The 15,937-nt window shown below is 43.8% G+C and overlaps 1 long non-coding RNA gene across 1 annotated transcript; it reads left to right on the top strand.

Annotated features, from left to right (window-relative positions):
• The first annotated feature begins 210 nt into the window (after nucleotides 1-210).
• LOC123659148 lies at nucleotides 211-15,315 on the top strand. The gene is made up of 2 exons (XR_006743988.1): nucleotides 211-486; nucleotides 15,052-15,315. It is a non-coding gene; the product is annotated as an uncharacterized LOC123659148 (long non-coding RNA).
• Nucleotides 15,316-15,937: the final 622 nt, after the last annotated feature.

Genomic DNA, 15,937 nt, shown 5'->3' with positions numbered 1-15,937 from the left:
GCCTACGGCGGCACAATGGTGCTAAAAACTTGTTTCATCAGAGTTCATTAAGAGGACGCGCAGGCGGCCTGCGGAATAGCTCGCAGGGTACAAACCCTGCTTGACCTAATTAATGTGCCGTTGTCGCTCGGATGAGTACTTTTTTTTGCAACATCTTTTGTTTCAACATAACGTCTGACATAATATAATGTAATACAAACATTTACTACTCGTCAATCAACGCGTCGAGGACGTAGTGTAGACACTTGCTACGTGTTTTGTTTTCATTTCATTTGTAACACTTTAATACGACGTTTTATGAATTTAAAATTTTAATTAGTGCACGTGTCGTTAATTTGCGAGAACGTAAATTTTCATTGTAACATGAAACTCTTTAAATTTCGTTCACGTTATAATTTACTTTTATTTGCCGACTGGCTACTTCTGACCGTGTCCCAAAGGACGCGACGAAGTCTACCATATATCAACAAGCCCGCTTTTAATCTCGTAAGTCCTATTTATTCACATTTATTTCAAATATATTTTCCCCTTGGAACTGCTAACATTTCCCGCGCTCAACTGATTTGTGTATCTTCTATTATAGTACTATCTATACTGGAAATAACAAAAGTAGTAAAAATATATGTTTGTCTCAAAGTACATAGTAATTCATTTGTTTAATACTTTTTGAGCATTATTTCTCTTTATATATACACGTAGAAATAGTTGTATGTAGTCCGTTCTTTTTCTTGTAATCGGTCTTTATTATATAACAATCAAACATAATTTTATGCTTTTTACCTGAAATAGCAGTGTAAAAGCTTTTATGCGTCTCCATCAATCTTTAATAATTAGCTAGTGTCAGTTGTGTAAATGACGATAGGGAGTTTTAACGTTGCGGTAGACTATCGTAAATAGTGCAGTAAAAATAGAATATTATAAAGCAAATTTATGTAAAATAATTAACTTCGCACCTGAGCTTAACAATATTAATTATTATTAATACACTCGCTCTGCATTTGTGTCAATTTATTTTATTCAATTTAAAATCATCATAAATGCGCTTGTTTTAAAAGCTGAGTTTATTAATATGGATATTTGTTGATAAGACAGGCAAGCTTAAACATAAAAAATCACTGTACATATTTGAAGTATGTGTATTTGTAAAAAAGCATTTGTACCTCTTCATAATTAATGCAGATACGATATCACGAACAACAAGATATCTACAAAAGTTAAATGTACCCTTTCAAAAGCTAGCTTTTTATGAAAAAGAAACGTATACTGTATGTTAATCAAGATTTATAACTAATGATGATATAAATAATGCAATGTTTAAGACAAAATTGTTTGATATCTTGCAGTATTTATTAACGTTAATGACTTTTTAAAAACTACCAAAATTTGTTTTTCTAAAAGCCCAAAACAATATCATTAATACAATCTTTCATGCTTCAATCCACTCCCCATAGTGTAATGTCTTCTTACTATTTATTAAAATAAAAATTATATGGCTGTAATGGGTATGAAAATGGGAGAACTTACGAGAATAAGAGTTCTGGTATACACGAGAAGAATGAAAAATTACGAGAACAAATATTTGTCTTCATTTAATCTTCGTGAGATTGGTATAATCAAAAAAGTTGAATCTTGTTAATATTTTAGTTATAATTAGACGTTATTTTATTTTTATTTTTTATTTTATTTTATTTAAGTAAAATAAAAAAATATATACGAATTTTCTGTCACTATCCGTTTATTTACTTATGTCTAAGTATAAAAGTAATGAACTCTATGAGAGTTATAAACAAGTATTATAAAAAATACCAGATCGCCTTTCATATTTCACTATATAGTACATATTTCTAAACTTAATTTGTTTATCAGAGGTATACGTTGCAACCGCTGACATCCGTTCTGTTGCAGTGAAGCAATGTTCGCCTTAACGGTGGCGGTTGTGAGTCGAAGGTTTTGGCTGTGGGTCGATATTTGTATTTATTTCCCGTTTGGGTCCCTATGGGTTTCCTCAACTTATCGTTCGTGTTTGTTATCATAGAGATACAACAGCTATTACTTATGGAAGGGAAATTGTTAACTCGAAATGGAGCAGCGTGTTGGATTAAGCTCCTACAGGGAGAAGAGAACTTTACCCAGCAGTGGGATGGTTACGTAGTAAGAAAAATACCGGTCAAATTTTATGTTTATAGCTTTTATAATTCAGCAATGACGTCAGTTGATCACTTAATTAATTTTGCTTAAAAATAACGTCACGTATGTATACAATAAAAAAGAAAACGATTATTTTTCATCATCATCCTCGTGCAAACTTATCTACTGTCGCGCCGTTTATTTTATCCGTCATAATAAATTCATTCGATCACCACAAACCCTGCAAAATGAAGATGTACAAATGTGTTTATTACAGTGATCGATAGTAATGGCGGGTGGTTTATCATGAAGAGAACCAATTCTAATAAATAATACGAAGTGGATATTACATGTGCGACTTACCCTACTTCTTTTGTTTTTTCAATAATTTTAAAATTGGTTTTTGATGATTAAGTCAGTACTCACCACTCATGGCCGTAGGCCGCTTTCTCGACGATAGAAAAGGGTCAGAGCTTAATCCACGACTTAATCAATTCCTCTTATTTACTGACGTTATTTTTATTTATATTATTAGTCATGATCATAATCTTCAGCAAAATGTTGCGCAAGAGCCCACAAAGGTTTCTGAGTTTGGTACGACCAAAAAAAAAGCGTAGCGACGCGTGGGTACAGCTAGTAAATAAATAAAAATAAAAGTTAACGTTACACCATTATCGAAATTAGAAACGTAATATTTAAGGACATAGAAAAGGTTCAGTTTAATTAAAGATTAAGATAATTCAATTTAGCCATGAAGCGAAAGATGGCAATCAATACACAAAAATAATCAGCCCCAATCATTTCCTTCTTTTGTCTACAGCTTCAAATTCAGTAGAGTGGGTGCTGTCTTTGAAATGTAGAGTAAACCAATAAAGCATTATTTATACAAAATATTTTTGTGACCTCTGACAGTTTTTAACTGAGGTAGGGCACAGCAGGAATTTCCTGCTCAAAATATGGAGCAGCCCGACTGGGGTAGTACCTCGACCTTACAGAAGATCACAGCTAAATAATACTGTTTTCAAGCAGTATTGTGTTCCTGTTGGTGAGTAAGGTGACCAGAGCTCCTGGGGGGATTGGGGATTGGGTCGGCAACGCGCTTGCGATGCTTCTGGTGTTGCAGGCGTCTATAAGCTACGGTAATCGCTTACCATCAGGTGAGCCGTACGCTTGTTTGCCGACCTAGTGACATAAAATAAAAAAAAAAGTTAAAGGTTGAGTTCCCACTATTGGCAGATTCATAAGAAAAATAAAATTAATCCGCACACGAAAATCCTGGCGTCCCTTAAGTTTTCCTGGGCTCTTGTTTAACATGGCTGTATTACTCAGCAGATAATAATCCAGTAAACAGAGAGTATACATATAACACGATTTTTTCGGTTACGCTTTATTAAAGTATTTTACGAGACGATAACAAAAGACTTAACGGCCGCCGCTCAGCTGTTGTTTTCACAATGTTGTGATATTACGCATTTTATACCAATGGGACTTGTGCGAACGGTGATTATGCAAATTTAGACGCCCCTTGTGCGGATCACATAAATCGTTTAATATTTTATCACATTTTTGCATAATATATTTATGAGCAAGCCGACCATCAGTCAGGATGCGTGCAAAAGGTAACTCATTTGACAGATGGATCGTTTCCTTAACTAGATTTTCTAATGTACACAAAATTAAAAACTTTTTATTTGTTATTATTACAAAAAGAAGAAATGCCTTAAAGTACATACTTGTTACTGCTAAACTACACGTCTACTTTTTATCCTTTTTAATATGATTCCATCTCCATCCTCCTTCCATCCAGGCCTCCCCTAATGGCTTCCACTCCATCAGATCCTACGCCTTCTGATTCCGCTGGCTTCGCACTGTCTTCTTAAAATCGTCAGTCCACCTGGTTAGAGGATGACCTGTGCTCCTTGTGAGACATGGTTTCCATTCGAGAACCTTTCTTCCCAGCGATTATCTGTTCTTCTTGCAATATGGTCTATATCTCTTGCCACTACAGCTTATAGATTTTGAGCTGTGTGGTATCCAGAAGCTGTTGGTGTCAGGCATTAGAATTTAGCATCACTCCCATTCTTTTTGATGAGATCGTAAGAGGCGACTGAACGAAAATTCCAGAGGACGGGCAGCGGCATCAACTGAGTATTATAACAGTCACTGCAGTCATCAACACGCGATTCTAAGCGCGGTGACTATTGCAACCCCCCCCCCCCACGATAGGCACGAATAAAATATTGGTAATTTTTCGTACTGATTTCATATGATAACATACATCCAACTTTGCCTCGAAAGTAGACAGAACTGACATTGATTTTTGTTTCTGCCTCGACAGGTTCGAAATTGTCTTGTAACTATTTTATCTTTTTTAACATTTTCAGATGCATTAGATGCTGTGGATGGTGGTATATACCAGTATTTCCTAATATCATCGGTTGTTGAAGGTACAATCATCTTTGTTTTTGTGTAATCGAATTCACATGGTCAAGGTCTTTTCTTGAAAGTTGTTCTAATACGTGAGTGATAAGACACATATGTATATACTATACGCAACTGTTTCGCTATACCATGTGCTTAAAATACAGGGTCTTAAGCAGGATTTTATACTTCATATTCCTTTGTTCATATAATTCATAAAAAATAAAGAAATTAAAAAAAAACTATAGCTGTCGGCGATGCCAATTTGCATTCGGTTAGAACCGTAGAATTGGCTTTCAACTTCAGACACTTCATTGCATTCAAATGGCATGTTTGTAATTCAAACTGAGTATGGGCTATAAAATCTCTTTAGGCTGACGTAATAAATTTACGCTGAAAATTTCGTGTTTAAAAAACCAGTCTGTCTGTTTAAATATTATAATAAGGATTTATTTATTGCATTTTAAAATAACATTTATTATAAGATCTGAGAATTTGTAGATATACTAAAACAGCCTTTTTATTACCATTTTTTTCGATTATGTGTATAAAAATATCTAAATGTGTAAAATTGTTGAGTCATTCACTCATCACGAAATTCCAAAAACCTCTGGATGCATGAAAATGAGACAGGAAGGTAGTTAATAGTTAGTAGACGTCCGCTAAGATTTTTCGATAGGGCTGGATTAACGGGGTCTAAAACTATCACAAGTTTGTATGAAAGTTCTTAGAAAAGGGGATGAGAGTAAAAATTTTTGTTACGGCCCTAGCCAGTCCAGCAGAGCCTCAGAGGTCGGGGCCCATCAGCGACCTCCCGGCGGACTGCCTAGGGTCGGGTACGGAATACCAATGGCAATCGGGATATGCGGCGTGAGCAATCAAATACACAAAAAAAAAGAGGGTTGAAAATAGTAATGAAATTGAACTTACCGTCGAAGGGCAGCTAGGGTCTATTGAGGTCGAAGATCGCCAGGGAAAGTGTGTAGGTCGTGTGGTGTAGTGTGACGTTGAGTGTAAGTAGGTGTCCTGACGGTCCCCGAAAGGGAGGCCCCAGGCCCCCAGACTTCGACAGTGAGTAGACAACCCCGGTCACAGAATTGATTATAAGAAAAACACAAGCAGTTACAGTCACAAGCACAACAACAAATATTTACAGTTAATTTATAAGCACAGCAATTAAAAAAGTAGCAGTAAAAAGTAAGTAGTTAATAAACCACGAGGCACGCGCAAAACAATAATTCTAACAAAGCCAACCGGCCGGCCGTCAAGAAGCGATACAGCCACACCGTGCCGAGCGAATTCGAGACTGTTCGAAGCTAAGCGGCGCGGGCGGCGGCGACGGCGGGGGGCCGTGCCACCTGGCGATATCACCGATGAAGCCCATACAGAAAAAAGCGTCGCTAACGCAGCGAAATGGTATTACAAAATCATAAGTAATAAATGACAGAGCCACGGTTAAACTAAACCCTAAGGCAATCGCTCTAAGGCGCGATTTGGCCTAAACAATCCCCCGTCCCGGACAGAATGGCATTATGTCCGCGAGCAAATTGGTAAACGAGACAGAGTCGCGACGGCGCGTTGCAAGACCGAATCTCCGACCAAGACCTCGGCAACCCTGGGCACGCCATCCGATCCATATGATAGCTTAACGATGCGACCGCGGCGCCAGTACAATGGCAGAGCGTTGGGTTCTTTGACCAACACGAGATCTCCAACCTGAGGGGGGTCCGTCTTGTCAGACCACTTAACGCGCTGCTGCAAAAGATGTAGGTACTCCAGGGACCATCGATGCCAAAAACTCTGGGTCATCTGTTGCAGCAGGTCAAATCTACTAAGACGCGAGGACTTTACGTCCTTAAACGGGTATTCAGGCAGGGCGTTAAGTGGCTGGCCAATCAGGAAGTGACCAGGGGTTAGGACCTCCAAATCATTTGGATCGGACGATAGGGGGCCAAGGGGCCGAGAGTTGAGTACCGCCTCAATCTTGCAGAATACAGTAGCAAGCTCCTCAAAAGTCAGAATAGTTTCGCCAATAACGCGACGGAGATGCGTTTTTGCAACTTTAACTACCGCCTCAAAAATACCGCCCCAGTGCGGGCAGGCAGGAGGGTCGAACTTCCACTGGATGCCCCGCTTTGACATCTCAGTACCTAAATAAGTCTTGTTGCTAGACAGGAAGTCCACAACTTCGTTCAGATATCTATCCGTGCCCTTATAATTGGTTCCGCAGTCGGATCGGATCAGGTCAGGGACCCCACGGCGAGACACAAAGCGGCTTAGTGTGGCCACAAAGGCCTCAGTGCTGAGGGCACTTACAAGTTCCAGATGAACGGCCTTAGTGGAGAGGCATACGAACACGCACAGGTAGGCTTTATGTGATCGCGCGTTACGAAGGTGGGACGACTTGACTAGGAAAGGGCCAGCAAAATCAGTTCCGACTCCAGCGAATGGTCGGATGGCAGTGACGCGATCGGCTGGCAAGTCGCCCATCATAGGGTGAGAAATGGCGGCCTTCAGTTTGTAGCACGGGATACATTTAAAGATGACGCTCCGGATGGTGCGTCGGCCTGCCAAAATCCAAAACTCCCGCTGCAAAATGGCTGAAAGGGCATTGCAGCCAGCGTGAGCATTCTTAAGGTGATGGTAAGTGACCAACAACCGAACAAAAGGGCCATCTTTAGGGAGCAATAACGGATGTCGAGCCCCGTAGGGCAATTGGGAATTTCTCAGACGTCCACCCACGCGCAACATCCCGGCGTCGTCCAGAAAGGGGTTCAGACGGCCCAAGGCGCCCTTGACAACGGAGCCCCGCCTTAGAGTTTCAATAACGGGCTCAAAGTGCTCGGATTGAACCAGACGGGTCCAATACATTAAGGCTTCGTGACGCTCGCCAGGGGACAAAACCGAATCAGAGATTCGGGTGGATGGGTCTCTCGAATTGCGGACGAATCGACGCATCCAAGCAGTCACTCCTAAAAGTTTATCGAGGGAGCTGTAGCGCTCTAGCAGGGAGAAATCCTGAGTGGGCTTATCCTTGGCCACTCCTACTCGAGCTCGTAGGCCAGGCAATTCAAGTGGTTCAGATAATTTATTTTGGGGCCAGACTGAAGGAGACTCAGTCAACCAATTGGGTTCCCACCACAGCGGGTGGTCGATCAAAGAGGGGGCTTCGCAGCCGCGAGAAGCGCAGTCTGCCGGGTTTAATTCCCCCGGTACATGTCTCCAGTTTAGAGACGTCTCTGAGTTCTGGATTTGCGACACGCGATTCGCGACAAAAACTTCCAGGTTGTGAGGGGAAGCTCTGAGCCAACAAAGTACGATCTCACTGTCCGACCAAGCATAGACGTCCGTAATGTCGATTACGGAGTTCAGAGACGAGTGGACGTGGTTGAGAAGTCGCGTGAGAAGAGCGGCTCCGGACAGCTCCAATTTGGGGATCGTCAGGCGGGACCTTATGGGAGCAACCTTGCTCTTGGCAAGTACGAGATGGACCGCGGTCTGGCCAGACGAGCTTACAGTCCGCAAGTACACCACAGCTGCATAGCCCTTCTCAGAGGCGTCGCAGAATCCGTGCAGGGTAGCCCGGCATCTCCCTGGAGGAAGGAAGCACCTTGGCATTGAGACTCGGTTGATGTCCGGGAGGGAGGACACAATAGAGAGCCACTCTCGCAAGAGAGCACCATTAAGAGGCTCGTCCCAGCCCAGCCCGGCTAGCCAGAGCTTTTGAAGAAAGCATTTGGCCAAGAAAATGACCGGAGTGATCCATCCATTTGGATCGAAGGTGCGAGCTACTGTGGACAGTACGGAACGCTTGGTCCATGTTTTAGGAGAGGGATCGAGTTCAACTCGATACGTGAAGGAATCTTGGACAGGCTGGTACTGGATACCCAGCACAGTCAGCAAATTAGGATTGTCGGGGTGCTCAAAAAGATGAGGATCCTGTTGATCCTCTCCCGGTAGATCTTTCAAAAGATGAGGGGAATTCGATAGCCATTTGCGTAACTCATAACCGCCGGACTTCAGGATGGCAATCAATTCGTCCCGCAATACGAGAGCTTCCTCGACAGATGAGGCTCCAGTGCAGATGTCGTCCATGTAGACAGAAGTTTCCAGGATAGAAGCCCCCCGAGCGTAGTGTAGACGCTCCCTCTCGGCGAGCTCAAGTAGGGTTCGCATGGCGATATACGGGCTGGACCGGAGTCCATAAGTGGTAGTGTTCAGCTCAAACACCCGTATCGGGTCGCTGGGATTCTCGCGCCACAAAATGAGCTGGTATCGACGGTCATCGCGATGGACCACAGATTGGCGGAACATCATTCGAATGTCGGCTACAAAGACCACCTGGTGCCGACGGAAGTGGGTCAAGATGTCGGATATGTCCTTTATCAGTTTAGGGCCAGAGTGGAGACATTAGTTCAGGGACACGCCATTGGACGTGGCGGCGGAGCCGTCGAATACCACGCGAATTTTGCTCTCCGGGGTCCGCAAGACCGCATGGTGAGGGAGGAAGTAGTGCTCCTGTGAGCGCCAATCGAAGTTGGAAGGGGACATGTGACCCAGCTCTTGGTATTCGCGCATGAAGGCGACATATTTGTCGCGAAAGGCTGGGTCGCGCCGCATGCGGCGCTCCATGGACAGAAGCCTCTTTTCGGCCAGGGTACGAGATTGGCCCAAAGAGGGCCGTGGGTTGAGAAAAGGTAGGCGAGTGACAAAGCGACCGTCGACACGACGGCCGGTATTGTTCTGATAGAACAACTCGCACTCATGGTCAAGAGGGTTGGCTCGAGCCGCGTGTGGCGGCTCCTCGATTTCCCAGAACCGCTGGACTACGTCCGAGAGGGACACGCCTACAAGAGAGAGCGCATCGGCAGTTTGAGAAGGTGGAGACCATAGAACCGGGCCAAAGAAAGTGTACCCAAATACAGTGGACAGGGCCGACAGTCCATCGGGCTGTAGGGCTCGTATCTCGCCCAACGCAATAAGTCCCAGCGCGTCAGCACCCAGCAACAAATCGATAGGGCCCGGTTGGTACCACTGCAGGTCTGCCGGTTTCAATCCCGCCGCACAACGAACAGCGCTGTCATTCAAGGGGACGGTAGGGAGAGAACCTACTATGTCATCGAGGACATTTACCCTAACTAGTATGCGAAGAGGATCGCTAGCAGGACCAAATACTAATTCAGCTCTTCCCCTAGGAGCAGGAGGCTCCACGCCTCCGATGCCTACCATTCGACGTGATTCAGAGCTCCAGGGGAGCCCTAGTCTTCCCACCAACCAAGTAGAGGCAACACAACGTTGTGAACCCGAGTCCAATAAGGCGCGAACTGTTAGACAGTCGCCCCTCGGGTTGTACACCTGCACTGAGGCCGTCGGCAAAAGGACAGTTTGACAGACGGACTGTTGACGGCTTAAAGGCTCAGTGGAGGTGGCCGTGGTGGGAGCTAGGGCGGCAGCTACCTAGTCGGAGCTGCCTCCATCGTGCCAGTCCTCGCGCCGGGGGTCCTCGTAGCGGCAGTCAGGCGGCAGCTCGACTACCGGCGGCGAGGTAGCACTGAGCGGATAGGCCCGGAACTCGGTGGGCCCCGGCCTCGCGGACCGGGACAGGTAAGAAGTCCTAGGGACCTGGTAAGGCCGCTGACCCCGACCAAGGGGGGGAGGGTGGCGCTCCAGTCGTGGCCACTCAGCTAAGGGGGGAGACAGCGGTCTTGACGACCGCTGAGTGGCTGCAAACTCTCTCTCAACAAGCTGAGGGGGGGTGCAGACCCCCCGCCCCTGGAAGGGTGACCCCCCAACTGATCAGGGGAATGTCCCTTGTTCGGGCCTGGGGGGCTGTAGTTGGTGGGCGAGCGAGGAGCGTCATGCGCCGGAAGGTGCTGACGAGCGCCCCCGCCCGTGGCGGAGGCGCGGTCGGCAGGGACGCGAGGGGGAGCGCTGATCGGGCCCAGGCATAAGACCTCATGGTGGGGACCCGAGCAGTGCGGACAGGGCTGCTGGTGCGGACATTCTCTCTGAAGGTGCCGCTCCAAACAGGAAAAGCACCAGCGGCGTTCCCGAGCTATGGTCCGCCTCGCCTTTGCGGGCTTAGCCCACAGCTTCGGGCAAGCCACGGATCGGTGCTCCGACCCGCGGCAGTAGTTGCACGGAGGAGCCTCCCTGGCCACTAGGCCGGTATACGTAGGGAGAGGGCGGCGGCCTCCGGAAGAAGCTCCAGTAGGCTTCCGCGGAGTCGGCGGTGACCTCCCCGGCGGGTTCCGCCTTCCAGGTGCCCTGGAGGTGTCGGCGGCGCCCGCCGCGTTTGTGACCTGCCTGCACTGTTGCTCGAGGAAGAGCAGCAGATCTTTAAAGGACGGAATGTGGTCGGCTCCGTCCCCGCCATACCTCTCCTCAAAGTGGATCCGCAGATCGAGGGGTAGGCGGGACAGTACCAGGTGGAGCAACAAAAACGATCCCCCGGCCCCTTCGTCGACCGGAAGCTCCAGACGCCTTAGAGAGTTACACGCGACCACGACAGGGTTGATAATGTCCTGACGTAGTCTCGCCTTGTCCTTAAGTAGCGGGAGGTTGAGGAGTTGTCGAGCATATTCGTCCGCCAGTAGCCGGGTATTTGCGTACCTCCTCTCGAGGAGGTCTCTTGCGATCAAGTAGGAGTCGTCGGCCAACCTCAAGTGACCAACGACCGCAAGGGCCTCCCCTTCAAGGGAAGAGAGTAGGTACGCCATTTTTTGAGCGAGGGACAAGTCCCCTCGGGCGTGGACTAGGCTATCAAAAAGGCCTATGAAGGCCAGCCATTCCCCAAGAGTACCCGAGAACTTGGGCAAGTCTAGGGTGGGCAACCTACCTAACAGCTCCGCTTGAGCTGGCTTCCGCCGCGGAGACTCCAACATCGCCAGCCCCTCCATCCGGCTCTCACGAGCCTCACGCGCCAGCCTGCCCCTTGCCTCAATCAACTCGTCCGTGAGGTTGACGAACTGTTCGTAATCCTGAGTTGCGGAGTCCTTGACTCCGCTTTCCACGTCCGAAGAAAGAAGCTCCGAGTATGCGTCCTCGACCACGGCTAGCCGATCCCTAACCTGATCCGCCCGCTGCGCCAAATTATGCACTCGGTCGGCGCGCCCTATCAGAGTGTGGGCATGCGACGCCCAGCGCAGCTGCTCCTGAATGATCAGTGCAGGTGCCTTGGGTTGCCTGTGTGACGGCATCATAGATATAATAAACAAATACAGTGATATAAATTCCAGCAACCAATACAGCAATAAAAAATACAGATACAAATCACAGCAATAATTACAGTAATAACAGTAAAAAATATATAAACAGTAAAAAAAATATAAACAGGGATGTGTCACACAGGCTAAACCTACCCGAAGCTACTAAAAATATAAATACACTAAACAAATATAACCCCTATCAGTTAAACTCACGCAGCTCAAGGCGTGGTAACCACGCTCTGCTACCAAAATGTTACGGCCCTAGCCAGTCCAGCAGAGCCTCAGAGGTCGGGGCCCATCAGCGACCTCCCGGCGGACTGCCTAGGGTCGGGTACGGAATACCAATGGCAATCGGGATATGCGGCGTGAGCAATCAAATACACAAAAAAAAAGAGGGTTGAAAATAGTAATGAAATTGAACTTACCGTCGAAGGGCAGCTAGGGTCTATTGAGGTCGAAGATCGCCAGGGAAAGTGTGTAGGGGTCGTGTGGTGTAGTGTGACGTTGAGTGTAAGTAGGTGTCCTGACGGTCCCCGAAAGGGAGGCCCCAGGCCCCCAGACTTCGACAGTGAGTAGACAACCCCGGTCACAGAATTGATTATAAGAAAAACACAAGCAGTTACAGTCACAAGCACAACAACAAATATTTACAGTTAATTTATAAGCACAGCAATTAAAAAAGTAGCAGTAAAAAGTAAGTAGTTAATAAACCACGAGGCACGCGCAAAACAATAATTCTAACAAAGCCAACCGGCCGGCCGTCAAGAAGCGATACAGCCACACCGTGCCGAGCGAATTCGAGACTGTTCGAAGCTAAAGGGGCCTACTCAAAGCACTGCCTGCAGGGCCTGCTTGCAGCTACTGCCGCAGAGGATGTTGCTCCACAAAGCACTGCAAATCATTTACGCGGCATACGTTGTCGTGTTCACTTGTGTTCTCTTTGTCCTTGTCTAAATTCGTCAGTTTTTATAAATGGCTCCTACATTATTCAAACACCAAAAAATAGCATTGGGTTTGACTGTATTGACTACTTGTAGCGTTCAAAAGAAAAAAAGGAAGCACTAGTGTAAAAAATGGTTACTACTGCGTAAGACATTGAGTCACGCCAATTTATTGAAAGAATTAGAACCTCATGACTATAAGAACTATCTTAGAATAGATGAATCAGTCTTTTAAGATTTATTGCAAATGGTGACACCACTAATTGAAAAAAAAAAGTATTTTGATGAGAGATACTGTAAGCGCAAGAGAAAGATTAATTGTTACTTTAAGATTCCATTGAATCAGTCTTTTAAGATTTATTGCAAATGGTGACACCACTAATTGAAAAAAAAAAGTATTTTGATGAGAGATACTGTAAGCGCAAGAGAAAGATTAATTGTTACTTTAAGATTCCTTGCTACTGGGCCAGTTATGAAGACTTGAAATTTAGATCAATGACCTCTCCACAGTAACTATGTAAGAAAAACCACAGATCAAATAGAGTAGACAAACGTCGGAATGTACAGACGTATACAAAATGGTGGTCTAAATCGGCCCGACCGAGCTACACATGTCCCTGATTGCAGTTTACGGAGTGGGGAGATCGTGTGTCGGGCTGGCAGAACGACACTGCGGCCCTGCGACAGGGTGAACAATTAAAATATCGGCCCTGCATGCATACATACAATACGATCGGCAGTGGCACTGCAAGCAGGGCCCTGCAGGCAGTGCTTTGAGTAGGCCCCTTAAGCGGCGCGGGCGGCGGCGACGGCGGGGGGCCGTGCCACCTGGCGATATCACCGATGAAGCCCATACAGAAAAAAGCGTCGCTAACGCAGCGAAATGGTATTACAAAATCATAAGTAATAAATGACAGAGCCACGGTTAAACTAAACCCTAAGGCAATCGCTCTAAGGCGCGATTTGGCCTAAACAATTTTATTATCAAGAGCAAAGGTGATCAGGTAATTACAACCAGGACAGACGTTTAACGCAAAGACATAGTCTTCTTAAAATTTAACCTAATTTGGTGAACTCAACAAACACTGTAATTGTGTTTTGATTATTGTCGTCAGCTTATGTATGTATGTATGTATGTATGTATGTATGTATGTATGTTTGTTTGTTTGTATGTATGTACATATATGTATAATTATGTATGTATGTATGTATGTTTGTATCTGTTTATGTATGTATATATTTGTATGGTATATGTATATATGAATTATTTTCTCGTGTATATAATATAACGAGTGCCACTACTAACATTACCTTATAATGCCTCCCTTTTTTCTTCTTAATGTGAATTTTACTAATACTCAATTTTGTACACCTACAAACGTCTGCTCTTGTTCGTCCTAAGGTTGGCTGGTAGAGAATGCTTTTAGCATTAAGCTCGCCTCTTGTACAATTATTTAATGTATAGTGCAATGAAGTGTTAATAAATAATTTAATAAATAGTAAGCACACAAACGCTTAGATGAGAAACGAAGAGAGGAAAAGAAGAAAGAAGTAATGTAAAAAATAAATACAAGCTTGTGTTATATCTCTATTTGTACAAATACAAATATCTGCTCCGTGCAAAAATTAAACTTACGACCATCAATGTTAAGGGAATTTTCACCAACATAACACCAGAATCATTGTCAAGCAAGCTCTACTACAGGAAATTAAATGCGATTTTGATGCGTTGATTTTTAGAAACTTATAGACCCGTTTTTCTGCATAGGATTGCCGTTCGTTTCGGGATATTTTCCAGACTTTGTTCTAGTTTGAAGGGCGTTTAACAAATTCTAAAATGTATCCGGATAAAACCGGGTCACTAGGACGAGTACAATGAAATGATTCTTATCCAGTAATAAACCAAATTGGATTGAAAAATATTTTCACAAATTTCTTTATTTCTACATGTACGTACACACATAAAAAAATAACCTTTTCACATTTTTATTAACGTAACGTAATTAAAGCATTTGCGTATTACAATATTAGTCTGTTATAGAAAATTATATTTACAATTTGTATTTGTTGCGTATTCTGACTGTATCGTTCAGTCTACCATAAATTATTTTGTTCTAATACTAATTGATTTACGACGGCTTGGTAGCTCCTTGGCTCTGCCAAACACTAATAACTAATATTGACGTCTATATTACGGATCTCTGTACAATGTTAATTTTATAAGCTTTAATCAGTTTATATGTATTTGATCAGTGTCCTGACGTATCCTTGAAACGATTAGTTTTATTCACGTTCGAAGCGTCGTTGCTAAAAACAAATGTTGGCAATAACTTTTCTTTCGTGTTATTTTTCAGAGTAAAAAATCCACTGACATTTGGACAAGAGGAGGCTCAATTGATTACATTTCTATGCAAATTGACGACACCACGAGCGTACAGCAGTATGGACGGCGGGATATACGATAAATTCTATTACTTTCTTTTATGGAAATTCTATTTTGTTTCATTTTGTCAATAAAACGTTAGTATGGTTTTAAGCGTGCGCTTCTATACAAAAAATGTATATATTCCTAAACTTTGATATGTTTGTTACATTATTAACAAAAAGAAATTTTTAAATATTTCTATATTTTATTGAAAACACAGCTCACAAAGAGAAACAATACATGAAGTAAAAAAGAAATGAAGTAAGAACACAAAACGATAGGTCGATACGAGAAAACAAATAAGTGTCATAAATTTCGGATAATATATTATATCTACGTAGTCATGTACTATGAATTAGAGCTTGACGCTTGTCGCTCGGCTATAGAGCTCTTTGCGACTAATGAAATTGCGCAGCGAAGTCTGGGAGTGGAGTGGATTACACGGCAATTTTAACGTGATGTTACGCGTTTAGTACTCTGAGATGCCATGTTTATTTGTCGTCTGGTGTGTTGATTGCAAATTTGCAAATGCATCCTTAATATACAGAAATTTATATATATATATATATATATATATATATATATATATATATATATATATATATACATAAATATAGATAGTATTTTGTACGACTGTCAATAATACTTTTACTACTTATAGAAAAAGCGATTTTATTGCGGTTACCGTACTTGTAAACTAATTATTCCTATTCTATCATAATTTATTTGCCTGCCTTTGTGCCTGATGATACTTACTCTGTTTAAGTTACAATTTTTATGCATGAAAATTTTAAATAAATTATAATTGTTATTAT

Source organism: Melitaea cinxia, chromosome 13, assembly GCF_905220565.1.
Source record: "Melitaea cinxia chromosome 13, ilMelCinx1.1, whole genome shotgun sequence".
NCBI lineage: Eukaryota > Metazoa > Arthropoda > Insecta > Lepidoptera > Nymphalidae > Melitaea > Melitaea cinxia.
The sequence above is the reverse complement of the archived record's forward strand: the minus strand, read 5'-3'. Positions and strand labels throughout refer to the sequence as shown.